Here is a 27,745-nt window from a genome sequence, read left to right as displayed (position 1 = left end):
ATCTGAAATTTAATTGTGGTTAAAGGACTGACTCTCAGCTTTAAGATCCCATTAAATGGGGAATTTAACTTCTTGGAAAACAAATTCTTCCTAGAAATCAGTTACATTTCAATGATGACCTCATGTTGCACTAATAGGCATGACTTAAGGCCCAGACACACCAAACAACATCAAAGAATTAGTGGTGACAAAAGCTGACTGTTGCATCACAACACATCATCTGTGTCTCTGCAAAAAAGTTGCACCACAAAGACGACAGCCAGTAGCCAACTAGCCAGTTAATTCTGCGAGGAAAACAATATGAGAGTCTGTAGTCTGTATACAAAAAGGGAAACTGGATAACCGACAAGATGGGTTCAAGAAGATAGTTAGCCAGTTAGTACATAAACAATACAACCTAATGTTAAAAGATCAAAGGATATTTACTGTGCGCTAGTGGACAATAACACAAAAAGTTCTGTACTGTTTCTGCTTAAGAGCTCAACGGCTAAAAAAAAAATCTTACCGAATATAACAAGTTAGTTTCGATCTCACACCCTCTTGACTTTAGCCATTTGTTTACTTTCCTCACTTCTGTTTCTCTTCTCATGCACTGAGCTGAACTGCCAATCAGAGTGATTTCATTCACTGATGGGCTCTGGTGTCTCCGACGCTAATTCAACATATTGAATCGGCCCAAAAAAAGTTGAAAAGGGCCAACTAGGGTCAATTGTGCACGACAAATGACCAAAACTAGGGTGACAGATGTTCATCGACATTGACCAACAGTCAACCGTTGACTTGTAAGGGCCCGAAGACGCTCAGCCTATCGAATCAAACTGATTCTGATACCCTATTGGTTGACGCGTTGATCCTTCACTAAGCTATATCCCACCACAACAACCTATTTCTGAGAGAATTAAATCATATTAAGGGAGTAATGATACAATTCCAAACCTCCGCACGATTTTACATTCATACAGAGAGAACAATGAATGGATTTGTGCCAGTGCTACCAGATGAAGAAGAGGATACATTTCCTCATTACTTATTTTGCATTAAAATACTGTGCAAATGCAATGCAATCAATTTGAGTTTCCATCAACTACTGTTATGCAAATAGACTTGAGACCACACCAGGATTACATAATTAATCGAGGAGCAGTAACCTTGATGATGGCTGATTCTCACTTAAGATGGCATTTGTATTATGCATGTGATATGTGCATGTGATCCATGCATACTGTGTCGGAACGCATTCTTAATCAGCCATGGAGGACAGAGAAGGGAGGGGGGTGACATGTAACGTGTAAGGTTCATGGCACCTCAGGGAGGCATGTACTGTAAGAGGAAGTGACAACAAGATGCATGTGATTTGTCTACAGTAACAAAAGCAGAGGCAGATATGTCATTGTGTCTCTGTGTATCTGCTCATTAGATCTTATTTTTTGAAGACATTTCAGGCCTTTATTAGTTTCCTGACAGTATTTAAAACAGTTCCACATACATATTTTCATATTTTGAATACATACATATATATCATACATATTTTTAACAGTATTTTTAAATATTCTTATTGCATTTTCCTATTCTATATTCATGTTTCTTGTCCAAACACCAACACAACAAAGCAGATTCCTTGTATGTGAAAACCCACTTGGCAATAAATCAGATTCAGACAACTGATTATCTAATGAGAGATGCATTGATTGCAATTTTCTTGGCCAATTCTGGAGCCACTGGAAACTTAAAATCTTAAAAATGGATATGATATCAAAGTTGAGTTGTTTGCTATCTATCTATAAGTAATCTGTTTAATACTTTTGTATTTTAACATTGTTGTGGTAGAATATGCATTGGCTGTTGTTATTTGTTTTGATGACGTGATTGGCTGTAGCTCCAAACAATGTTTTGGTTCAAAGGTATTGATTTGTTGAGGGCCTCAAAATTGTTTCTTTGCTCAGCCTAATGGCATGATTATCTAACCACTGTCAACTGTGTGACTGTGTATGTGACTGTGATTTGCTTAACCCAATGGTGTAGCATGATCACCTAATCATCATCGAATGTGTGACAAAGGTGTGGTCCATATAACAGATCAGTGTACCTGTGTCTCAATATGTTTGTTGATCTTGAAGAAGGCCCAAAGGCCGAAACGTCATCAAATAAAAGAAATGCATATGAAGCCAGAGTGTGTGACACTTGTTTTCTACAATTAAAACTGAGTCACAAAAACCTCAGTGAATACAAATGTTCACGATTAGTAAACCTGGTTCAACAACAGCTAATTTGGCTGCCCATTTCTCAGAACTGTGGGGGCAAGATCAGACCAAGTCTGATTGAAAGCTCCCTTTCAGCTCAGGTTACGTTACCACTTTATTTGCCTTTCAGTCACTTGCGTAAAATCATTTGGCTGCCATGGAAGAAACTACGAAATCTATCAAATGCACCAGACTTTGTAAGACAGCTAACTAGACTAAGCGGCAAACTAAGTTACACCACCCAAATTGGTGTTTTTATTCAACTATACCTCCCGGAATATGGCCCTTATTGTTTTAGCATCTTCCATCCACTTAGCATTAGCTTTTCTATGTAAAACTGTTGAGCTTATTATAAACTACCCCAGTAGTCTGCTGGTTATCTTGACTTATCAGTTAACTAGCAGACGAGGTTAACTACCTGTTTTTGTGTTCTTTTGGAGTTCTACCTCCCTGACTAAGAAGCTACATGTTTTACCATCTTCCATCCACTTACATGGAACCATTAGCATTAGCTGTGCTATGCTACTTTTGAGCTACTTACCAACTCCATGATTAGTTTCTACTGTGTGAGTTACTTTCTGTGCTGCTGTTCGAGCGTCGTGAAGCATCGTGCGGTGCATACATGTAAATTTGATTGCCGCAGGTTGGCTATATGTGAAACTGACCAGCCATTCATCAGTCATGGCCGATCAAGCTGAAAATCAGCTGATTATAGTCACCAGCCCATCATTATGGTCAGCGCCTTACAGATCTAAGCCACCAGGGCACCGCTCAAATCTTTTTTTGGAAAAATATCTACAATATGTGAAAAACAAGCATAAAAACTTTGCTTTGTCATGTAGACCAAATACAGAGAGTTAGAGTACAGAGTCAACACAATAATAACCCTCACTGTCTAAATACATATGGGTGGCACTGTACAAAGTATCAGCCATGTTTAAAACCCAACAAATAAAAAGAGCGGAAGCTACAAGTGAGAGGGAAATAAACAGTCTGTCAATACTAGACACTGGTACACTACCCCAGGGGAGTGGTGTTAGACAACACAAAACACCAAAACAAACGTAGGCAGCTTGCGTGTCCGCATACACACATGTGTCACAGACGGGGCGGCGGGCGGGGAGGTGGCAGCTCCCAGGAACAGCCCCCGATGATAAGCATCAAACTCGATGACGCGCTGACACACTCCATAGGTTCTGATGTTAAACACGACAAGAATGTCCCCGACAGTATCTCTGCACCCTCTTCAGAGAGCTATCAAAGGGCAAGTTCAGTGAGCACACAAAATAAACCTCCCCTTCACACACACACACATATATACACACCTCCTAACACATCTCACTGCAGCATCTTCGCACTGCATAGGAATCAGGGATGTGTCGCTGTCCCCAGGCGGCAAGTTTATCTAAAAAGGAAACACCTGATTTTTTTTTTCTTTTTGGCTCCTCTTCATTCCCTGCCTCCCTTGTTAAACACACAACCTTGATTTTGTTTCTGTTGCCCGGGAGGGGTGAATTATTTACAGGATAAACAAGGTGATGTTGTTTCAGTCAGTCAGAGCCAAACTCCCCTATCGCAGCAGCAAAGAGGCAGACGGGTTTACCTGGCAGGCATGAGGGGCTGAGCTCGGATACAGAAGCCGGGGAGCAGCTTCACAATGGCGGGCCGTACAGTGATACCTTTCTGAGGGTGGGGTGGGGTGGGGGCTGAGGAGAGAAAATGCCTCCACACCAGATTCATGGGCTGGGAGTCCCAGACTGCCGGGTTGTCCTATTTATCTGAGACAATGGTGGCTATAAAAGCGAATGAGCTGATTTACCGAGTGTGTGTGCATGAAGTGAGGATGGGGGGTGTTATTAAGTGATCATAAAGTGGCGTTTGTGTTTGCGGGGGTTGTTGCCATACAAGGTTCAGGCGGAGAGATGATGAGGGACCTTTGCAGCTAAAGCCTCTAATCCTGTCTGTGGTCCGTGGGCTCCAGCTGGTGGGAGTGCAGCTGTGCTCGGCCCCTGCACAGGTGAATCAGTTCTGCCCCCCCCCCAACGCTCCTTTTCCAACAACTCCCCTGTATGCAGTATGGCGGATTTGCACGGTGCTTTGATCTTGCGAAGGTGGCAGTGCCCCCCTCCCAGATACGGTGACAGCGCGGGTGATCCGTGTTACCGAAGAGATTTTTTTTTTTTTTTTTTTTTTAACATACGCCAAATGACAGCCCCAGTTGAGGGCTTAGCACAGGTCAAGCCCGGCTAAATTCAATGTGGCGGTGCGGAAAATTCACTTCAAAACATTAGCTGCTGGGAGGAAGTGGGCTCTAATGAGTGTTATGACTGCATTTTTCTGACATAATTTACCATCAGCAAAATGATGATCGAGATCATTCAACGAAAACCCTCCATCCCAGACATTATTAACCCTAATCTCCCAGTAGATCCATCGTCAGGTCACTGACACACTCATGTATTGTTTGCAGTTATTTAAACATATATATAAAATAGGTCTCTGTACATAAGCAGCTTAAAACATGACTGTCACAAATTCTGTTAATGGTGATCATGTTGCATTATTTCAGCTAGGTGCTTCTGTTTTTCTAGGAAACCGGGCCAGCAACAGCGTGCAAGTCATTTACACCAGAAACAAGCACACAAAACAGCCGTGCTTCCAGTCTGACCCCTGACCCCATCTGCACGTACGCCGCAAACTGATTCACGTTTAACATGCTGCTTTACTTTGACAGGGACACAATGGGAGGATATGATTCGGCCCTTGGCGCAAATCGAAAAACAACATTCCTAATGTCTTTACGCACTGTAGCAAGATCCCACTTATCATATTACTCATGCCTTTGTGTCCTTTTCTGCAGGCAAAGAGGTTTCTCTTCATGTTACCAGCTGGAAATATCAGTGATGAGCTTCTCCGCTTACTAAGCTCGCTGGTGTAAAGGCAGTTTGTGTGCAGATTCTGTGGCTGGCTGGCTGCACAGGTAAGCAGAAAATAGCTCTTAGCTCCGGCCTGACCTTGAGAAGGATGCCATTCAATCAGCGAGCTCGCCGCAGTAAAGGCCCTATCATTGCACTAATAGACTGAATCTTCCTCTCTGCCCGGATCATGGACAATGCATGGATGGCTTCCTCCTGCTTGGCAAGTTAAAGGGGCAATTTATTCAATAAATTAAACAGAGAAAATAAGCCATGATGAAAGAAATACTGCTGTTGGGTGGGTATAGATTGAACTTGTGTAACAGTCTGCACACCTAATTTAATTTTCAGTTTATAGACATAACAGAATTGGATGACAGCAATTGACAAAACAGTTAAAATGCAAGACTGAACAGACTGTGCTCGTGTTCTCATTGCCAAGAACGAACATCAGAGGTGGAGAGAGTGTGCGAGCTTGCGCACTCCTTATCTACACCCCATCATCCAGCTGGAAGCAGACAGTCAACGTAATAAGGAGGAGATTTAAGAACAGTTGCCCGCTTTGAACTTTGAGGCTGTGCGATCAAATTCCACCTTATCAACTGGCAGCTTAAACAAGTTGTGTTATTTTTCTGACGGCTTACAGAGAGAGGGAGAGGAGAGGAGAGGAGAGAGGGGGGGACAAGCTGGAACCGTCATAACTACTGGCTGCTGCAGTGCATCGTGACAAACAACGGCGAAAAACTTGGGATTTATTGCTCTGATAACCTTCCAGATTCCTTCGGCTGGTGCTGTATGCCAGACAACTCTGACAGAGTTATGCATCATTAATCCCCATGAACACTGCCAGTGATAAATAATGTTCTGCGTCCCTATGAAAAATAAGGCAGTTATTACCAAACCATAAAGAATGGCATTCGTATCATCACTTCAAGCAGATAATAATGTGAAGATACGATGTTTCAAGGATTCAAAAGCACACTCATAGTGACAGTGAGCTGTATATTTCTGCTCTCGTCTGTGAGCTGCTGGAAAAAGAGCTCCCAATAAATAACAGCACTTGAGCAGAGTAAATCAAAGATCCTTATATCAGTGCCATACTGCTTGCAATGCTGTGCCAACACTCAAGCTATAGCATTTAGTACATAATAAAGCAAGATAAATAATGACTTGGCTCCATCTTTGCAATCATGACTGCAGCAGAAGCAAATAGCAGGTAATCAGCTCGTACACAACAAAAATAAAGTCTGTCTCGTAACCTGTTGCTCAACGTTTTTCCCACAAAGAGCAGCTTATTTCACTCATCTGATAATTTCTCAAGGCTCAGACTTGAATCCAGTCCAATAAACACAGTAATACTATATCCCCTACAGGTGTAAATTCTTGGTGGTTAAGCAGCGCAAAGAGAAACTAGAAGGAGCTCCGTTTGATACAGAGATGTTTCCAGCACCAGATGCTGTGGGGCCCTCTCTTGCGAGAAGGCAGGCGAAGATCACTTACTTTCCTATTGAGAGTTGGAACATAAATTCAAACCCTGCTATAAATCAAATATAAATTTTCAGCTCCCCTCACTTTCCCGGGAACGGCTGCAATAACAATGTCATTCGACTCTGCCTGGTTACCATTAATGCTCTGGATTCCATCCATGCTAATGATTTGGTCCTGTATCCTGTGCGCCTTACAAACCCCGCAGAAAAAGAAGGGGAAATATTACTGACCTATTTAACGCTTTGCAGGTTAAGAGAAGAAACTAAGGTCTGTCGCAGATGCTCTTTACATATACAGTATTTCCAAACCCCCTCAAAATGGATTCTCCTTGCCAGATATAACACCCTGCGTGCCAATAATGTTAATATACCGAAACTCTGCGGCTGCAACTTTCACATTTCTAGACAGCAACGTCTCTGAGCCAGAAAGGAGGACAATGCACTCCAGTTAAATCTAACTTGAGTGAAAAATGTGATTTCTATTTAGATATTGTTCCATGTGCCAACAAGCCTCTCCTTCTGCCAAAAAAACGAATTCGATCTCATTCAGTCTATTTTCTCCTTAAAATCACAGTCTCATAATAATCTTTAAAAACTGATCACACGCCAACTCTGATTCACCTAACTCCCATCCCACACTGAATAATTATTGGAATGGCCACATATCACCATCTGAGCAGTCGTCATAACCCAAACATATACAGTCTAGTATCAGAATCCAATTCATACTGTATATTTGTTTCGCACAGTGTAAACAGACTCTTTAATTCCAGTGAAACCATAAACCCAAAGTGGAGCAGAGGGAGCTGATTCTGGTTACGGAGACTGTTTAGAAAGAGCCATTCTGGGTTAAGCACACTTTACTTTTTAAGCAAAAAGCAAACCAATTTCAGGGCAGCACCTGCACCCTTCTGCCCTGTTGGCGAAGCAGATTCAATGAGTTTTCAGCCAACACTACAAGGCTGTGTGCCTGTAAGAATCTGCACCGACAGAAGGCTTTTAGAGAAGAACCAAGGTCACCACTACAATAACACAGCACAGAGGATCTGCTCAGAGCCAGGGGGAAGTGCTGTGTCTCTCTCACACCCTTGAAATAAAAACCAATGAGTGTAGAAGGGTACCAAGTTCAATAAACTTAACTTCACTCTGTAACCTCTGCAGAGAGGCCAAATAAGCAAGAGGCTAACAAGCTGTGCTTGTTCTAACGGTATTATACACTTAAGTATAAACCATCTGTGTGTATAAGAAAATCTACATCATCGAAACATCAATTACATCTCAAGGCTGTGGCTTCCAATCTAAACAGCATGAATACAGTGTTAGTGTAATAATGTCACAAGCTAATGCCAGGCATGCTTGCCTCTTTCAGGGGAAATATATTGTCACACAAAGAGCAGGAGAACAGATTTGAAGGACAGAAGTTGACCTTAAGTTTTATGCTTGATAAACACATGAAAACAGAAAACTCTGAACTGTACTGTGTAATTCAATCCAACAATACAAATACATGCATTTGTTCAACTTGTAATCATGTCTGGTTCTGGTGCAGAATGTTGTTCTTATGCTGTGTGAGTTAGCAGCATATCTAAAGTCTTTCATTGAAATTTGGTGAAAAGTTGGGCGGTGAGTCAGGGAACAAGTAATCAGTGTTTGGTGCATATCCAGGAACTTAAAATGGGCTCCTTAAAGGATGAGGCTGACATCATTCTATGTTTTTAGTATTCCATGTAAAGACCAAAACCAACAATGTATTAGTCTCCAAAGGTTATTGGTGCATAAAAAAGATGTAAATCTCTAAAAACAGTTCACAAGTATATAGTTTCATATTTCTGTTTAAGTGCCAGTAGCTTCATAACAGCTAGGTTCTAGGAATATTAATAACCAACTGTTTAACCCTAAAACAAACTAAACTGACAAAAAGAATTTTGACTGATTATTACTATCAGATAAACAGTTAAAAATATATACTGAATATAATAAACTGGCACTACAGGGGGAGATGATGAGACAGCCAAATCTGCTGCTGCCCAGAAATTAGTCATAGGACGGCACCAGGGCAATGCCATGATGCTGCTCCTAGAAGACAACTACAGTTCCTATCAACAACCTAATGACCCAAAGGCAGAGGTAGACACCTATATGAGAGACAGAGCCCCCTCATTGGATACTTATCCTATTCATTGGTGGAAAGGATTAGCAAACTTTCTGTTGCTGCCATTACACAGAATGGTCAGTTTGTAATCTGCATGGTTAGCATGAGCTAACCATAGACTGTATGAACAAATGATGTAGCTGACATGAGACCAGGTTTCTGGACTGCTGTTTTAATGCCTTGAGTGTTAAATTTCAGCCATCGCCATCTTTTTTTTTTTTTGGAGCTAGAAGTGACCAAATTTGGACGAGATGTTGAAGCTGTGGAGAAGCGAGGGGTGGATCTGACTCATAGACTTTGGTGACACCTTGTAGACAGCCTGTCACTCAAGCTACCCTGTCCTTAATTGTGCGTAACTTTAGGCCTTGAAAAAATTGTAAATAAGCGAATTATAAAAAAAATTCACCCCTTGCCAGCCTCAAGTGGCCATGTGATGAACTGCAGTTTTTGGCACTTCTGCATTGGTGTCATTTCTTTTTAGCCTCAGAGATTGCAGCTTGAACTTTTCACAGTAGCCGCGCGTGGCATCTGACACCAAGCTGTCAAACCGTCCCAACAAACTTGCACCGAAGCGCCTCGACCTGTTAGCTAATGGTAGCCGTGTGATGCTAACAGTTAGCCCTGTCACTGTGTGTGTGCAGTACAGGTAGACAGGGTCATTGGCGTGGAGCTCACAATGTTAACAGTTAATTATCGGATAACAAGGGTCGACAATCCATCACAAAAAAATCTAAACTCCCATCCCTACTGGGTACTACAGATTTAGCAAACATCACTCAAAAAGAAGCAACTACTGCATTTGTTGGGGACTATTTTCTGCAGTAAATCAATACACATTTGGTGCTCCAGTGATTATTTACTGCAGCAGGACGGTGTTTGTGGGATTGACTCTAAATAAAGAGAGGAGATGTTCATCCTAATGAAGGTGCATGTCGTTGTTTGTTGTTACAATGTTTACACTGCCCTCTTGACAAGGTCACTCTTGAAAAAGAGATTTTTAACCTCAGTGAGACTTTAACCTGGTTAAATAGAGGATACACAGTTTAAATGTCAGCTTGTGCACCAGTGTGGCTCGTTTATGTGTTTTTGAACTACAGTGACAGTCTATGGCACATACCAGCATTTGGATACACAGGCAATACTTTTTAGTAGGTTAGTAGGATTTGAGAACATCACCAGATTTATCCGTTAATAATTCAACACAGAACATTCTGGCTATTTTCTCATAATCCATATTGATGCTCATTCAGATGCAGATAAAATGTAAAATAAGACAATTATAAATTGTATATGTATTGTTAAAATGATATTTAGTCATAATAATATTTGGAAGTCAGATGATTATGCAGCCCTGGGAGAGTGAGTGTTTTGTATTTTTTAATTGTTAACACTATTTCAGAGAGGTGTTAATTCAGCTTCATGGTGTAGTTTGTGCTGTTGGTTTTGTATTTCTAACATTCTGTCAGCCTCATTTAACAATACACAGTGTCATAAACAATTAATAATGAGTTCACAGAGCAGTCTTGCATCTTGTCTTGTATCACAATGTACAGAGGCTTCTGTTTTTCTTGTCTCCCAGTGTAAAGTCACTGTATGCGAGTGTGCATGCAAGGAGATTTTTTCCTTTATAATTGTTAATGATGGGAAAGCCCCAGCAGGCTCCTTTAAAAGGTTGTCAGAGAAATCGCTAACAGCTGCCAGCCACAGGAATTCAGAAATGCCAAACCAGCACTTTGTGATTGGCATAAGGAAGTTACACCCACTTTGTAATAATATGTTTCTCTTTGGTGAGTTGCCAAATGGGCTGCTGCCAATGTAGACATGACAGACTGATCAGATCGTTCTGTACAGAAAACATCGGGCCAAGGAAAACTATAATTATTTGTCTGAGGTCAGGGTCAGGTCGCTGTAAAGCTCATAAATACAAATGAGATGTAACTTATAGAACAAATCTAATAATGGTGACTCCGCTTGAAAAGTCATTTTGATGAATAAGCCTTAATTATAGCTATTTTTCTTTACTTCTTCTACACACTTCCATACATATCGGCCCCTTTGACAAGGTAATAATGGCATGCACAGAATTATGGAACAAATATCTAATGTTAATTCTTAATGGTGGTAATTTTACATTATTTTAAATGGCTAATAACTGATTTAGGTACACTTAAGCAGCATGAAACCACACTGTCTTTAAGAGGTAAAGTCAAGGAAATGAAAGCAGCAAAAAACCTTTCAGAAGAAATTAGCTCAACAGACTGACTGCAGTCGTACATCTTCCTCGACTCCACCACACCTGCTCAGGTCCGTCTATAATAACCTGCTGTCTGCTCTGCAGGTGTACTCTGGGTATTTACTCCAGACCCATTTACCACAAATACATGCTACTGTATGTTATGTTCCTCCTGCTGCCCTGTTCTTTCTTCTGTCTGCTTGTCGTCAATCCACTCCTCCCCACCCCCAGCCCTAGTCTTGATGATACATTTACTTTCCATAAATCAATTTTTGAAACTCAGCAATTACCCCTCACCGCAGGGAGTCAGAGGTAATCTATAAGTCAGAGGTCCTGAAGATGCTCAATAGTCAGTCCTGTCACTTCCTGTCCGCCTGCTTCAAAACACAGTGATGGACCTCAGATAACACAGGTCAATAATAACAATCCGACTAGACACAAGTGCAAAAGAGGACCTGGGTGGAGGCGACAATGAAAAATAGGAAAACTATGCACACACCTGCACTGTCAGGCTGGGCAACATGGCCTTTAAATAATATTGCAATATAACAGGGTCGACATAGCTCAGTTCTTAAGGGCTTTGGGTTGGAAACCGGAGGGTCGCCAGTTCAATACCCCGTTTGGAGTTGGGACTAGTAGCTGGAGAGGTGCCAGTTCACCTCCTGGGCACTGCTAAGGCACCCCTGAGCAAGGCACCAAACCCTCAATTGCTTGGGGCGCCTATCCATGGGCAGTCCGCTCACTCTGACATCTCTCCATTTATTGCATGTATAGGTCCTGTTTATGCATGTGTGTATATTTGGGAACTGTGTGTATATGACGAGAGTGACCATATTGAATGCTACTGTAGACTAAAATACTCACCTACAAAATAAGCTACTGTTATAATAAAGTTAAATAAAGTGTTGCTATAATGAAATAAATCAAAGCTAAACCACTGGTGCTTTAGTTCTGGTGCACGTGGCTCGTCTTGGGCCAGAAGTTTCAACGTCTTTGCTGTGAACATAAAGCTTTCAGTCAACAGTTAGCTGTTAGCCGTTAGCGGAACGTCGCACTGTTATAGGGGCAACGTTAAATGTAAGGCTTTATCCACTGTGAGCGGGAAACAACCAGCTACTACCAGCTCTTCAGATCATATATTAATAATATCTGCAAGTTGTACTGGTGCTTCATGATCGCAAATGCAACTAAACAGCTGCGATCTGGAGCCCTGCAGATACAAAAAATACACGCCTCACCTGCTCACACACAGTCGCTCGGAGAGAGTGGTCTGGATAGGTGTGATGTATCATATTTGTCTTAAAAAATTACCCAACAATTTATACTCGATGTTCGTGATATAGTCATTTTATATATCCCATGTTGAACAAGCTGCAATACATTGACTATAATCTAATCTCTGTAATGTATGCAGAGATGCAAAGATTCTCACCTAAGCTACAGATTTATTTAAAATAAAATTGATGTAAAATTTATTTCTATGAGATGTTAGTTATAGCAGCACCTTTCACATATTCTTCAGTACTTCAAGCTACCATGTGACTACTAAGTGAAGATTAAAATGACTGTTATATGTGTGCTTTTCTTTCCTAAACTCTGTTTTGAAACATGTAAATTATGATTGCTATGATTTACAGGCTACAATCAGCTGCATCAGACGTTTCTTCTACTTCATAACACTACATAATATGCATGTATAATTTTACATGGTCTACTGTTTGAAGAGTTAGTATATTATAAAATCACTGTCCTCCAACAGGAAATTATATAAGATATATTTGCATCAACGGATGTTTATCAAACAGCAACTTTGGAATACCACTGCCAATTAAACTTTTTAATTTAATTCAGTGCATGTTTTTGTTTTCTGAGATGTTCCTGTCGCTGTCTCACCACCATCTGGAATTTGACTACGTTTTTTTTCCGCTGGGAGAAGCTCCTCAGTTTCCTTTGGTGCATAGGACAATAATGTTCACGAAAAACACACTCAAAAATCTAGACTACTGTCTACTCAAAGCCTGCTTAGATAAAGTATGAAATTGGGACTCAGAGTCTCTGTGTTGTAATTCCTGTTGTTTGCAGACAGAGGTCAATACATAGAGTACTTAATGCCCCTTTAATAACTTTTTGATGGTGGAAGTAATGCCTGCAAAGACTGGCAGTATTATCACCACATGACATGTACAGCTGAAGTGCCTGAAAGACCCTCGAGACAAATGCTGATATGTGATATTCTACTGCTAGTCCCACTGCTACTTTAACAGCAGCTTTCAAGAGCGGAGATTTAATTTCTTTACATGTTTACCTTTGTTTCATCCCTACCTCCCCCTCCCCTCTCGCACTTCCCTTCTCTCTTCCTTCCCAGGAGACAAAGCAGGCAGACAGCTCTAATAAACAGTGGCATGAAGCCTTACAGTGATGGCGTATGCCGAGGCAACCGATGTGATCAATTATCGAGTGGCCGATTCTGTTTAATTAGAGGGTTTAAGTATTGAGTTAGTCTGGGCGGGAAGCTGAGAAGCAGCATGTAAACCAACCTCATTACACTGCAGTGATTCACCTCCCAGGAGCTGTGATCCACGCAGTGTTTACACCATACATTTGTTTCTGTGGTAACATATCGAGTGGAGGAATGGCTTGGTGACAGACCCAGTTTTTTTTTCCCCTCCTCTCCTCCACTCTCTCTCTCTCTCCGTTTCTTTCTTTCACTCTCCCTCCCACTCACTGCTGAAGAGGCTGTCACACTGGTTTGCCTTTTGTTGTGGAGAGTCTGGAGAGGTAGCACAATGTGTCCTAGTTAAAGCAGTGCCCCATCTGCCCGGCATAATTAGACAATTATGCTGGAAGGATCCGTCATTAATTCCTTTGTGGTGGCCAATTTCGCACCACAAAGAGGTCTCAGGTTTAGTTTTTCTTTGCAGATCTCTGTTCATTTACCCTGGCCCCCTGTTATCGTCCTCAAGTATTGATACTGTGGCAACTTGGGGCAGGAAAATATTCTCCTGCCAATATTGACTGGTTTGTACAGTTGTAGTGAAAAGGCCAAGGGGAATATTGGCTGCTGCCTTGTGCTGAATAAAAACAAGCAGCTAGGAAACAGCACTGCGAAAACACAAGCAGACACACAACAAACAACCATAGTTAATGTATCGAGGTTAGGCATACTGATGAAATATGCATTATGTGGAATTATCCTACAAGTGTTGCATTGTGGGGTGTATGGATTATGTGAGCAGTCACATCAATTTTAAAATGCCAGTTTGACCTACTAAAACACGACCAATTAAATCGGAAATGCATTCACTGTATTCATGTGTGATGAAATACAAAGTAAACACTTATCCACCACTTTTCACATGTTGATCTGTTTTATGAGGTCATGCTTGTCCTATTAACAGTGTCAATGCTATCTAACTTAATCAATTTACTAAACAAGCTAATATTTGTATTCTTTCATGTCATCAGTAATACTCGTCTATGATTGGTTGGCAGGTGCTTAAAGGGAAAATTGGCCACCTTTCATGTGGATTTCCAATTGGTGCTGATAGTAAATGTAGTCGATTAAAGCAATAAATCCCTGTGTGTGCTGTATTGACAGAGAAAGCTGAGTTCACAGCTGCAAAATCTGCTCTTCCTGCATCTATCGCTGTCATTTGACGTGACAATGAAATAGCTGGGAGGCAGGAAGAACATGTTGTATGTCACCACTGAGTAGCCAGGGGGCGTGCTCGAGACTTCGCTCAAACAGAACTTCCTTCTCCTCTTTGCTTGCACTGCAAACTAGCTATGTTTCCAACTGCGTAAATGGCATCCAAAATTTAAGCACAGAGGATGATATGGACATGGATACATTTAACAGTGGTTTGGACGACTCGGATTTTCAGTTGTATGTACTCAAGCCAAAGGATACGGCAGAACATGTAGTGGTGAGAAGCCGAGGCTACGGCAGCGTTAGCCTTGCAACAACAAGATATGGCAAGTGGGGACCCTCCAAAAACTAAACTACTGAGAGCAAACACTGGCTGGTGGTGCCTTTGCTCAAACCGCCGTTGGCAAACAGAAACGGAATCATTCTGCTGCAATGAATTTCAGCTTGAGCAGTTTTTGTCAGACGCTGTCGCCGAGAGAGCCTGTGTGTTACTATGTATGAAAACGCTTCTCCTCACTATGACAGATGTCTGCTACCTTCTTTAGGATCCCGATGATAAATTAAATAAACAACTAAAATATAAGTATTAGCACTAACCAACACTTTCTCATACCTTAATGACAGAGGAGGTCGATTTTTTCATTTTAGAAAAAACATCATGGTTTGGCAATAGATAAGTACTTCTGACACTAACGTAATGTTATGTATGTCACATGACATGCGTCACATACATCACTAGCATGGCATATTACACATACTAGCATACTAGATTACATTGTTATTAGAAGAAGTCAACGTTGACTTTGGATGAGGACAGCAGTCTCCTGGGTGAAAGTCCTGTGTCTGTTTGACCCATCCTCCACCTCTCCTGCCCAAACAATAGGGGCTTCTGTTCTATTTGTTACTTTGTGGCATTACTTAGTCACTTTTATGCTACAGCACATCACTTAATAGTTACCACTGCCACAAGAGAGTGCCACCTTACAGTAGACACAAGTATGGGAGGTAATAAGCTGCTTTCAAAGTCGACCCTTAGTGCTGCATAGACTCAGCATGTAAGCATGCTAGTTTCAGCATGTTACTGTGTTTTGTTACTAAAATTAATGCAAGCTAAGACGGTAACATTAGCATTTTAACATGCATACAGTTTGCCCTCTGACTGGTATTACTATCCCTAAATCTTAGTAGCCGCTTCCTCTACCAAAAGGGTAAATTATCATCTATTTGTGGCTAAGACCAACACAGGTAGGCCTAAAAAGGTTTTCAATCAAAAATCAATGGTGCATCAGTTATCACTTCTTATATGCTACTGCGATTACTTTCTGCCATTTTATTTGAGTGTATAAAGTATAAATCTTATGCAATATTTAGTGCCCTAAATAGGAGTACATTTTAATGTTTACACTGCTGTTAGCCAAAAATCCCATTAAACAACAGAGAGCCATGGCTAAATGTGATGCAACACTGCACCTGTCAGTGATGTCCCAAATTTACTGCTCACAATAAGAGCAAACTGCTGAGTGTTTATTATATAAAGAACAGGGAGTGATTTCAGACACAGCACAAGACATCACTTCAACCCTGTATTCAACAAACCAGCCGTTATAGTTAATTATATGGGACTGGCAGACTGCTGAAGTTCCACCTCAGCTTTCTGTTATGAAGCAACCTGCTGCTTGTGAAAGTACTATTTGTGAAGTCCCTATCAAACATATGTGTTGTCACATTAACCGTTTCACAGTTACACTGAGTAACTCAGCTTGAAAGAGACATGCAGGAAGATATCTTACAATGTAACTCTAAATCTGATTAGAGCAGTGATCTAATCAGCCATGAATTCATCTGTGAAGACAAGCAGGCAAGAGAAAATCACCGCGGAGAATTCTGTATAATTATCAAAAATCTCACAGCGGTACATTAAAATTCTAATTACGACATATTATCTTAATTGCAAAGGAGATGCAAATCAAAACAAGGTTAACGCTGCTCCCTTAACATGCAGGAGAACATGTGGTGGGAACCTCTTCAATATTCACTGAATCAGCTTGACTTGTTCGACATGAGAGGCTGTCATTTTGTAATGCTTCCCCCTCTTAGGGGCGATAATCCTAGCTGAGAGCAGCAGCGGCGCAGTCGTGCAACAATGAGACAGAACAAACATCTAATTGCTGTGCATTCATTTCCTTTTATTGTATCAAACAAAGCTGGTGACAGCTCATCGCAAGTCAACTAATGTTGCTGTCCGGAGGAAACCATGTACCTCCAAAAAGTAAACGCTTCAGGCACTATGAAGAAACAGCCTTGTGTTAAAGCAGAAAACAAATGGCAGAGCACATACTCAATTTTCAGTCTTGGCCAGAAATGCTGAATAAGAAATATCCATGTCTAATGTGCAACAAATACAAGAGAAACTTCTTAAGAAACTGCAACTCCCATGGTACACAACAAATTGCTTGCCATAAATTGTATCTGACAGGTGCACACTGTAACTCTGCAGACATAAGACAGCCGGATGACAGCAGGCACAAGGGGTAATGGTGAAAGGAGAAGAACATGCCATTGAACATGGATTTATGAGCGGGTCCAGACTGAGGTGATCCATCAGTGGAGTCGCATAGCATCAAATGTGGTCATGTTTGGGGCATGTTTAAATGAGGCATTAGAGGATTTCAAAGGGTCCCGGTACCCAAAAAAAAACATGTGGGATGTGTTGGGAAACCAGCAATTTGCTGCTTTTTAACAGAGGAGTCTGTTGCCACCCACAAAGGCGATTTTCAATCCAGCACAGTGTTAATTGGAGTAGTTATGCTTTGATAGAGAGCTCCCATCTCTCCGGAGGTTCTGGCAGTCGGCTAATAACAGTATGTGGCAGCTTTAAACTAACTACAGCCGTTTTTGAAACATCAGATTCCTGACAGAAAATAATAAACTAGAGGTGCCCTGTGTTTTCACTAAAAGATATTGGAGTTTCTCTACCAATTGGCTTTTGGGACGGTGGTTACCCACATACTGTAAATTGAGTTTCTCTTTCTCACTTTCTCCCACAAACACACACATACAGTGCAAACACTCGCTCACAGACACACAGCCCTTCCCTTGCTGGACTGAAATAAATGGAGACCCCAGGAGTTCCCTTTGGCCCTGGCCCTTGCAGTCTATAACAGAGCCGACAGCTCCGATCACTCCTGAGAAAGCAAAAGCTGCTCGGGGATCGCTTTACAATTCTCAGGGGCTCGAATAACCTGATCTTGAACTGATCCCGTGCACTGATCCTTTGGTATTGGGTTAGGAACGTGTGAAGGGGCCTGTTGAATGAGCTCGCTGGATATCAACATCCTCGCTCCGTGTTGCTCCAGCCCGGCAGATTGTTTGACTTGATTAGTCTCTGCCCGAGTGTTAGACTACCCAACGCCAAGCCCTCCAGACACCGGTATCAATGTGTCAGAGGGAAAAGTGCTCTCCCAAGTCTCAAGGTGGAGCCCATTACCCTGAGTGAGAGCACTGTAAGTTAATAGGATTTGCTCCCGATCAAGAGACTGAGCTATTTCCTGAGGCTGTTACAGGCCGAAGCACAAAAATAAATGTTCCTTTATTCAACACTATTAAGCACCCCCCTTCCCAAAAACTCCCCACCACCACCTCCACTCTGACCCCACCCCTCCCTTTTTCTCCTTGTTGGAATATCTGTTTTTACTGCAGGAGGTTGTGCTCTCCCTCTCTTTTTCTCTTGTTTTTTTTTCTTCTCCCAAGCAGCCAGTAAAAGTAAAAGGTTGGCACTTTTTGTCTAAAGGAGCCATTTGTTCAGGTGAAAATGAAACTTGCATGGTAAGCAGAGCCAGGCCTGCGGTTGGACAGGGGCAGAGGGGATTCCAGATTAATCATATGGACTATACACCATGAGGATATTCATTGAGGAGTAATTGCCAAGGGGCTTTATGTAATGTATTCTCCCCATGAGGTAAAACCTTGTAGCAGTGAGAAAGGATAATAGAGTAAGAGGATCATATAAAATGTTTGCTGCTCCAACCTTTAACTCGGAGCTTAACCCTGACCTCGGATAGTAATTACAGAGTTAATTGCCTACTGATCTGAGGAGGAAGCTCCATCCAGCTCCACTGCCGATGTCAATTGGGCTTAAGAACCTCCTTCTTAGGTACAACAGATCACGGACTGTCTTACACAATTTAAAGAAAGACAATTAGCAGTGCAGGATCAAGTGGACGTTGATGTTAAAGTTTTTGGTGTTAAAGTTTATAGCAAGAGCAATCATTTATCGACTTTCACTGGAATGATGTTTGAACTGCGACTGACATATTTTTATTATCTACTATAAAGGTCCAGTGTGTAGGATTTAAAGGAGAACTTTGGCATTTTTCAACCTGGACCCTTTATTCCTGTGTAAACTAATCAAAGACACTGATGTGAACAACAATTTTTTAAAGTGGTCCAGTATTGAGGGAGCCAGCAGCTGCTGGCAGCCACGAAACGAGCTGCAATGGACGCACATGGGGCAACTGGACATCGTCACTGTACGTCCATTAAAAGTGGCTATTTTTGACACAGAATGGCTCAGATTGTTATTATTCTTGATGCGTTCTGTTTGTTATTGCCTCCTTAAGCAGAAGTCTCTTTCTGAAACATCACAAGATGTGTATCAGATTTAGATGTAGGAATAACAGACTTATTAGAAAAGATCGAGTATAGGAGCTTGTACAACAAAATTACCATCGTCATTCATAGCCAGTAGGTATCTCCTTGATGTACAGGAAGGGCAAATGTAGGCATAAAATATAATAAAAATATATTACAGGTCGTATAATACCGAAGCATAAATCTATTTTTCCACCATGCACACTCACTGTGGCATAGATAGCATCAGCTTGTTGCTATCACTGATTCTATATTATGAATGTCAACTGATGAAAATAGGTAATCAATCTACATAGTTTTGTTGTAATCAGTGTTGAATCAGTTGATATTTTGCACCTCCTAATTGTTTATTGATTGTCTTTGCTGTTATCCTGCAATGTTTTCATGAGTAAGGCAATGTCAACATAATAACTTTAGCTAACAGCATTAGCCTACCTCCACTCATCTGCAGCAAGCAAATCCACTCTTGGAACAACAGTTTTCTTAAAAAATAAGCTCCGGATTTCTTCTCCTCTTTGACAGGTAGGAGTCATTCCTGTGGTCACTGAAGACCCACAGGTCTGCATGCGTAGTGTACGGACAGGAGGAGTGTTAGAATTCATTTGCAGCACAACTAGCCAAAACTTTAGCACATCCACATTCAACAAAGATAGTCTATGACTGCTGCTCGAAGTGTAGCTCCTCTTTTTATCGACCGGAAATGCGCAAACACAAACCACCCTCTACAACTTGGCATTTTCCCCTGTGGGCAGAGGATCACAGCAACTCCCAAGAACTCCATGTCTCTCTCCCTGCTTCACGTCCTGCAGAGCCTCCCAGTGCTTTTATTTCCTCCCTGTCTCCTCGTCCGCTCTTTAATGCATATACTCTGGCCAAATCCAAAAGCTTCATCCACATTATCAAAAGCAGGTAAACAATCATCCATGACGCTGATTATCTTTTAGATAACACTATGTTTACTGTAAACTACTCTAATTACTATACTCTCTCCAGATCTCAAACACGTTTCCACTGTTCTTCTGCTGCAACAACTGACATCTCGTGATATCTAGTGATATTTCAGAAAGAGACTTCTGCTTAAGGAGGCGATAACGAACAGACCAGATCAAGTGAAAGGTAAAGAGACACTTCACAATCTGAGCCACTCTGTGTCAAAAATAACCAGTTTTAATGGACATACAGTGACGATGTCCAATTTCCCCGTGTGCCTCCATTTCAGCTTGTTCGGCGGCTCCTGGCAGCTGCTGGCTCCCTCAATACTGGACCAGTATCAAAAATTGCTGTTCACATCAGTCTCTTGGATCAATTTACACAGGAAAATAGTGTCCAGGTTGAAAAATGCCAAAGGTATCCTTTAAGGGGATCTAACAGAAACGGAATATAGTATTCATAATTGTATTTTCATTGGTGTATAATCACCTGAAACTAGGAATCACTGTGTTTTCATTAGTTTAGAATGAGCCCTTCATATCTACATATGGAGCAGGTCCATGTTGTACTGCTATGTTTCTACAGTAGCCCAGACCAGACAAAACACTGGCTCTAGATAGGGCCATTCACATTTTCTTTAGAGTTGTTCCAATACTGACCCAAGTATCAGTAACCCTGGCTGGAATGGGTATTGGCAAAGTAAGCTAGTCTATGCACTGATCCGATACCATGTCATTTATACTTGTTTATACATACTTTGATAAAACACCCATTTTCCCGGGAATTAATTCTTCTTTACTGCTCTGAAATTGCAGCCTACATACCAAGGTGTGCTGTGCAGCAACTTTCAATACTGTTTTAGAGCGGCAAAGAAGATTTGATCTTGTAAATAGTGTAACATTAGCCATTAGCAAAACTTCAGCAATGTAGCAATATTTTACAATGGAAAGTGCCATTGGTTCAGGGTCTAACTTTAGCAACACCATACAATGACAGCAATCATTTTAAGAAACGAAGCACAGGTGTAAGCAGGGGGGTATTCAGTTGCAATCTGCAACCTCACAACTAGATGCCACAAAATCCTACATTTAGCAGCTGGAAAGACTGTTTGACATTTATGCTTGATAGATTACTTTAATTTCCTTTTCATGATTAATCAATGACTCCCCTTATTACTTTATGAGTGATTTTGTATCATAATATATACATCAAGATCAGGAAAATATTCCTATTCATATTATGAAATGAAACTAGGGTCAGATTTCACTTTTAATATTTATAGGCTTTCAATGAAAATATATCAGTAGGTGAAATTGTGTTATCATTTGTTTGTTTGTTTGTTTACACAGTGCTATAATACAGAACATAAATTGTAATAAAAAAAATGAACAAAACTGGTTATCAAAGTTTTTGTATTACACATGTGAAGAGACTTGTCTGGCATAATATATAGCAGTGGATCACAGCTATATGGTACATTAAAAACTGATTTAATTTGTTATATTTAAACAGTAGATGTTATAGTGTGATTTATATTAAGATAGTATAATAATATTGTTATCAATATTGTGAAATTGATTTCAGGCATGTCTCCCAGCACTGACTCCTACCATATCACCCAGCCCTAATAGTAACCAGTCTTCCTTTAGTGTGCATGACAACACACAAATCAGGTTCTGACAACTGAAGATAGAAAATAAAGCACATTAGACTATATAATAAGCCTCTCTGAGGAGAAAAAAAAGCAGACAGATTTCCTCAGGATTTGTTTAAAACCTTAAGAGAGAATAGAACTGGCGCATTTCACCACAGATCTGAGCACAGCTCACTCAGGAAACCTGAATGTCTTCAGTGAGTCAAATAGTTAAGTTGAGCCGGTGCTGCCATAAACCCGGTGGGAGAGCTTGGAATAATCTAGGCGATGTTAATGATGCAATTTATATGTGAGGGGACCGGTGTTTGGCAGGCTCTTTCCGTCTGAGCGGGCTGCACAACCCAGCGAGCTCCCAGCACCCCCTGCTAGATGGAGGGGGTGGAGTAGGAGGAGGATGTCAGAGCCCATGTGAAAAGAGGGAGCGAGCGAAGCACTGATAAGAGCCATTACTATTAGTGTCTGTCTGTCACCTGCTGTGCGTCATCCAGCCTTCTCTCTCTCCACATGCGCCCCCATCCCCGTCGATCCATCCCCATCCGTTTTCCTGAGGCACATCACTTCAAATTTGCACTCACCTACACATTTTCCATCCTGTCACAGATATACTCGCTTGGCTTGAAAACTGAGCCAAGCTGCACTCTGAAAACTACCGCGAGCTTTGTTTCAAAACAGTTGTGAATTAGTGAAGGTGCAGACAGCTGCCAGCATTTATTCGATAAACAAAATAGCTATAGATGAATAACTGAATTGGCACAAGGGGACGCAATATTCTCGACATACCGCTTCTCAGTTTTTCCAAGCAAACACAAAGCCTAATTTGGTATTTCATTTATTACTTGGCACAATACAACAGCTCCTTAAACTTATGAACTCGGGAGAAATGAACAGTAATTGCAGGCTGTTCTTTATTTTCTTAAAACCTTTTTAACCAAAATATTTAAAGCTGTTTTTCTCAGTTGCTATGCAACACTTCAACCGCAAGAGTGGGAGCATGCTGAGAATGTGCCAAATAAATGCTACTGCCACAGACATTCTGCGGGGAAATATGAGAGAGGGGCATCGTTCAATAATCATATGAAAATGTAGAACAGTTGTGTAAAATGCACAATCATCCTTTCATTCATCACTTACTTGACCTGTGTCAACAGACGATTCCAACCAACAGTCCGTTTAATGAACCATTGTTTACAGTCTGAAAGGCTCTCAGACCATTCCACAGTCATGTGAGCGCATTTTTTTTTTCATCGCCTGTGCACCAAAACATACAAGTGTCTGCTTTTAACTGCAGAATACAGCGACGTGGCAGGCGTACCAAGTGTCCTGTGCAAAATATCATTCGGTAATTTGACATGAGAATGCTGCCAGATATGTAGACTACTGTCTGCTTCACAAGTCCTTTTAGATTTCACTCAGAGCTTGCCTCGAGCCCGGGCAACTGTACAACAGCCAAGCAAAAAGCAAGCAAGCCAATGGTGCTGCCTTTCTTCCTGAGCCTGGAACCAAGGACTTAAAGCAAGGACACGTTATGCAAGATATCACATTCAATTCCACTGCCAGCCTCTGAGGCCAGATGATACACATTGAGTGAGTCTGTCTCTCGAGCCCTCAATGTTAATCAACACTCTTTCCAATGCATACTTATGAGTTACAATCTACTCCCCACGTCTTCCCTTTGGCAGCTTAAATTAAGTCACAAATTTGATGGCAAATTAACTTCAACAGGGACGATAATATGTCACCTATACGGCAATCTGTGCCATTTCTCGCCGGGGCAACACAAATCTTGTGCATCTGAGAGGAAAATTAAATCAAACAAATTATTTTTCGTGTGAAAGTCAAATTCGAGGAAACAGAAGAAAGCAGGCGCCACACGGCGGGGCCATCAGCTGTTAACAAATCCCTCTGATGACAAAGCCTTGCATAATCGCCCAGTCAACCTTTATCACTGTGATCACAGAGCTTGAGATTTAATGCATGCTGGTATTAGCTGTGACATACAGTCACAATACAGTTGAGGTGGGAGGAACACACGCTCAGACGGTGTGTGCACGTACACGTGTGTGTAAAGGGGAGGTGGATGTGGAACCAACAGAGATCTCCCCACTTCATCATTGAGTAAATGGCACCACAGACGTGAGCTGCGACTTCACAGCTGCCTCATGGCGGGTGACATTGAAGCCCACGCATGAAAACATCGCTCATCAAAGCGAATGAGGCGTTCTTTGCTTCCGCTGCTTGCGCCGAGGAAAAACAATGGCAGCCCCCCTCAAGTGCACACTTGCACACCTGGAATGTCTAGAATGATTTGAGATGGGAATGAAAAAGGAGGAGAAAAAAATCCATTTGGTTCTATGCATCTCTCACAAGAAGCTTAACAGACTGTGACCTTCCACTGCTTCATAATGGGAAGGAAACGGCAAGACCCCGGCGCCATAAAACGGCTCAGAGAGGGCGCTAACAGTGGTTCTGCAATTAACCTGTCTTAAAACAAACAAGAGGCTTTTGCTTTAACAACAGGCACATAGTTGAGAGGGTTGATTTCTGCGGTGTGAAACTCAAAGGCCCACCAGGGTTCAGGTTTTAATCGGTCATTAGTGTGCTCATTTTGGCACAGCTGCGCCGACATCTATGCAACTACAAGCTCACTCAGTGTGATCAAAAACCAAAAAGCCACAGCTCTTATCCCAGACGCTAAAGAACGAACCGCCATCGAATGGCTCGAAAGCCCTCAAATGTCTCTTCACAGACAAAGAATATTCGTCTTAACGCTAATCACAAAATGTGAGAAGAATGTAAGTAAAAACAGAGAGCAACAGTAAAATTGTGAATGTCCTCTTTAAGCGCATAAGCACATCCTCCTGAAAGTTCAGCCACATAGTTTGAACACAAAAGCTCCACTCTTTCTCCTTAACTGTCCTCCTTTCTCTAAGTGGAACCAGACGTAGGCATTTCTTCATTTAGCCCATTCAAATGGAGGCAAGTTGCTGTTCTTTATTTATTTAACAAAACGAGCTGTAAAAGCCAAACATTAGGTCATGGAATATTTTCACCCCAAGAAATAAGTCAATGCCTTCAATGAGACATCAAACCCAGTTTAAGTATTCCCCTACAAAATAGGAGCTGGTGAGGACCTTTTTTTTCAAAGTCAAGTAGTGCTGTGGGATTGTTCTGTTTTTTAAATACAACTTCCAACAGTGTGGTGCACATGCGTTTCCAATTAAGAGCTCAGAGCCAACATCCAAGCCTGGGCCCCATTCACCCCTTCCACGATTGACCAAGTCTGAGGAAATGTTAAACAGGCATCATAACCAAAACAGAGACAGCAGATTTTTCAAAAGCCTTTACTTTCTAAACAATAATTAAGACATCACAGTGAATTGATGATACAGACTGCAAACAAAGAACATAACCTAAATAAAGAAAAAGGGGACATACTTAATCATAACTCTGTGTGACACGTTCACAGTTCGGGCACTTAGACGTAGCAATTTGTCCCGTCGGTGAATGGGTATGAAGCCTGCTTACAGTGCAAAGAAATAAAATGTGTCAATGTTGTTGATTTGTGACGACCATAATGAGAATGCACGGTTTGCACGAGGCACTCTGAGTAGGATCTACTTCCCTGGCAGCAGCAATAACTCCCTATGAGCCTGTCTCTGCTCAGACTTCAATCTCTTGGCCCTAAGGAGCTGTTGGAGGACTTTGATGTTCTGTCTAAATGAATTGACTGTGCTTCTTGATACAGCCCTCCAGTCAACCGACTCGCCCCACCGACTCTGTCACCTGTGATAAACACCATGCGTGCTCGGCGGCGGTACCAAATTCTGGATCACATGCTCAGAAAGGCCACAATTTTTTTTCTCCCTCCCCTTCAACTTTGTAAATGACTGAAAAAAAAATATGACTGTTGTTTCCCGCCGTGCCCTATCTAAGGAGAAGCCCTTTGATGTGTGAGGCTGTATGTGAGTGAGCAACGCCGGGCTGGTTTTTGTTACCTTACAGCCCTGCAACATCCAGTAGGTGAGCCTTTATGTCGGATGCCCCTTCAGGGCATGGTGTTTGTTAGAGCCTGGGCAAAGGCAACAAGCTCCAACCCACTTCTATCGTTGCGTTTTTTTCTTCTTCTTAAGAATCAGAGCCAGACAGCTCTGCATACAAGCTTGCAACTTCACTGACTCAATCCAAACAAAATCTAAGGCTTATTTAGGAGCACTGGGGCGCAGATAAGGAAGTACAAATGTGTCGATACGTCCACCTTGGGACTTTTGAGTTTGTCATGATGTGTGCTTTGAATATTGATAATTAGAGGCGTAATGCATGGAAAAAAGTAATGTCCCAGAGCTAAAGATAGCACTGAGTGCATCCAATCGACGGCTAGCAAACACTGCAACAGCTGATTTCGATCAAAGAGTGGGGCAGAGACGGTAGTTAAAGGGAAACAATACTTATCCATCTAAGCTTCAGTTTGGTCAATGTTCATTTGACTAAATCCAATTACCATCGATTCTGCATCTTCTTAAAGCCAAGGTTTAGGTTTTCCTTGATAGTGCAGAAATCTTAACTCAGATGAAGCGGCAGTATTTAACCTATTACAGCCTCCGATGAAGCGGTTAGGTTTTGGAGGAAAGTACGAGTTCTACTGGCAAAGGCATTGATCCTCCCACACCCTGGGTTTTCCCAGCGTGTGCAGCGATTCCTGTGCAAAGCCTCTGAACACTCCTCTCTCTCCTCCAGCAGCGGTGGTGCTCCTGAGCAAACCTGCCCTGGATCGAGCATCTCATTTAGTCACTGGGCCCTTTGATGTGGATTCAGTGCTGCAGTGCATATCATTCGTGTTTGAAGGTTCAGCTTCCACAATACAGCAGGGTTTGAAGTTTCACATATTGCAAGTGCTACAATGTGATAATCTGGGAGCCGGTTATGCATTATACATTTTTCATAAAAGAACACCATCACCTGAAAGTGGAATGTGGAAAAGTCAGCGCTTCAAGGTATATATTGACAGAAACTGTTTCTGAGACTTCTGGGTGTGGGACGAAAACACTCTTGTTATCATGAGCATTTCAGAATCAGCTCTACATCTTCTCTCTGAAGAGGGTAAATATCCAAATAAACAGAGTAGAATAACATTTGACTGGGGTCTGCCATGCCATTATAAGACCAATTTAGTTGACTGAACGCTTCTCACGGGGCACAGAGGCCATGACGGCTCTTTCTCCAGCGAGGGCCTGCAATAAAAATCTCCCTCTCCATCTGATTTCACAAAGGAGTGGATACGCACCTTAGGGCACTTCCTTCAGTGTCTTCTTAAATAACACATGAAAAATCCTTTGTCAAGGTCTATGTCTTAACTGAGGCAGACCAAGCTAAGTCTGTGGCTTTAGCTGGTGTAATGACAAGAAACGAGGAAATAATCTCTGCTGAAAATTCTGTAATTACAATTTTCAAGGTTGTAAGTGGAAAAAGTGAGCCCACCAGTTTTTAAAATCCAACTGCATCTAGCACACGATTAAAAAAAAAATAAAAAAAAATGGGGAGTTGTTGCCCAAAGAATAAAATCAAGTTGGCAGCTAATGCCTGTGAGTGACTGAGGTTTATGTAAACGCTTCTGATCTTGATAATTAAAGAGTGTTTGTATGGAGGTGCACAGCTCTGCGTCTCTTTTTAAAGGATGCACGGAGATGGTGGCAGCCTGAGGGCCTGCCTGCTTTCTTTTCCCTCTCTCTGTATCTATCTTGTGCCAAATACACACAAAAACACACATTAAAAAAAACGCACGCACACAAGCACATGTGAACAAATACGAACTCTACACACTGTACTGACACGTACAAA

General features: G+C 41.7%; 1 protein-coding gene across 2 annotated transcripts in view; it reads right to left on the bottom strand.

The window, feature by feature from the left end:
- Positions 1-27,745, bottom strand: part of adkb (adenosine kinase b) — a 142,355-nt gene that overhangs the window by 92,008 nt on the left and 22,602 nt on the right. The window lies entirely within an intron of this gene.

Source organism: Epinephelus lanceolatus, chromosome 21, assembly GCF_041903045.1.
Source record: "Epinephelus lanceolatus isolate andai-2023 chromosome 21, ASM4190304v1, whole genome shotgun sequence".
Lineage (NCBI taxonomy): Eukaryota > Metazoa > Chordata > Actinopteri > Perciformes > Serranidae > Epinephelus > Epinephelus lanceolatus.
This window is presented reverse-complemented; position numbering and strand designations above follow the sequence as displayed.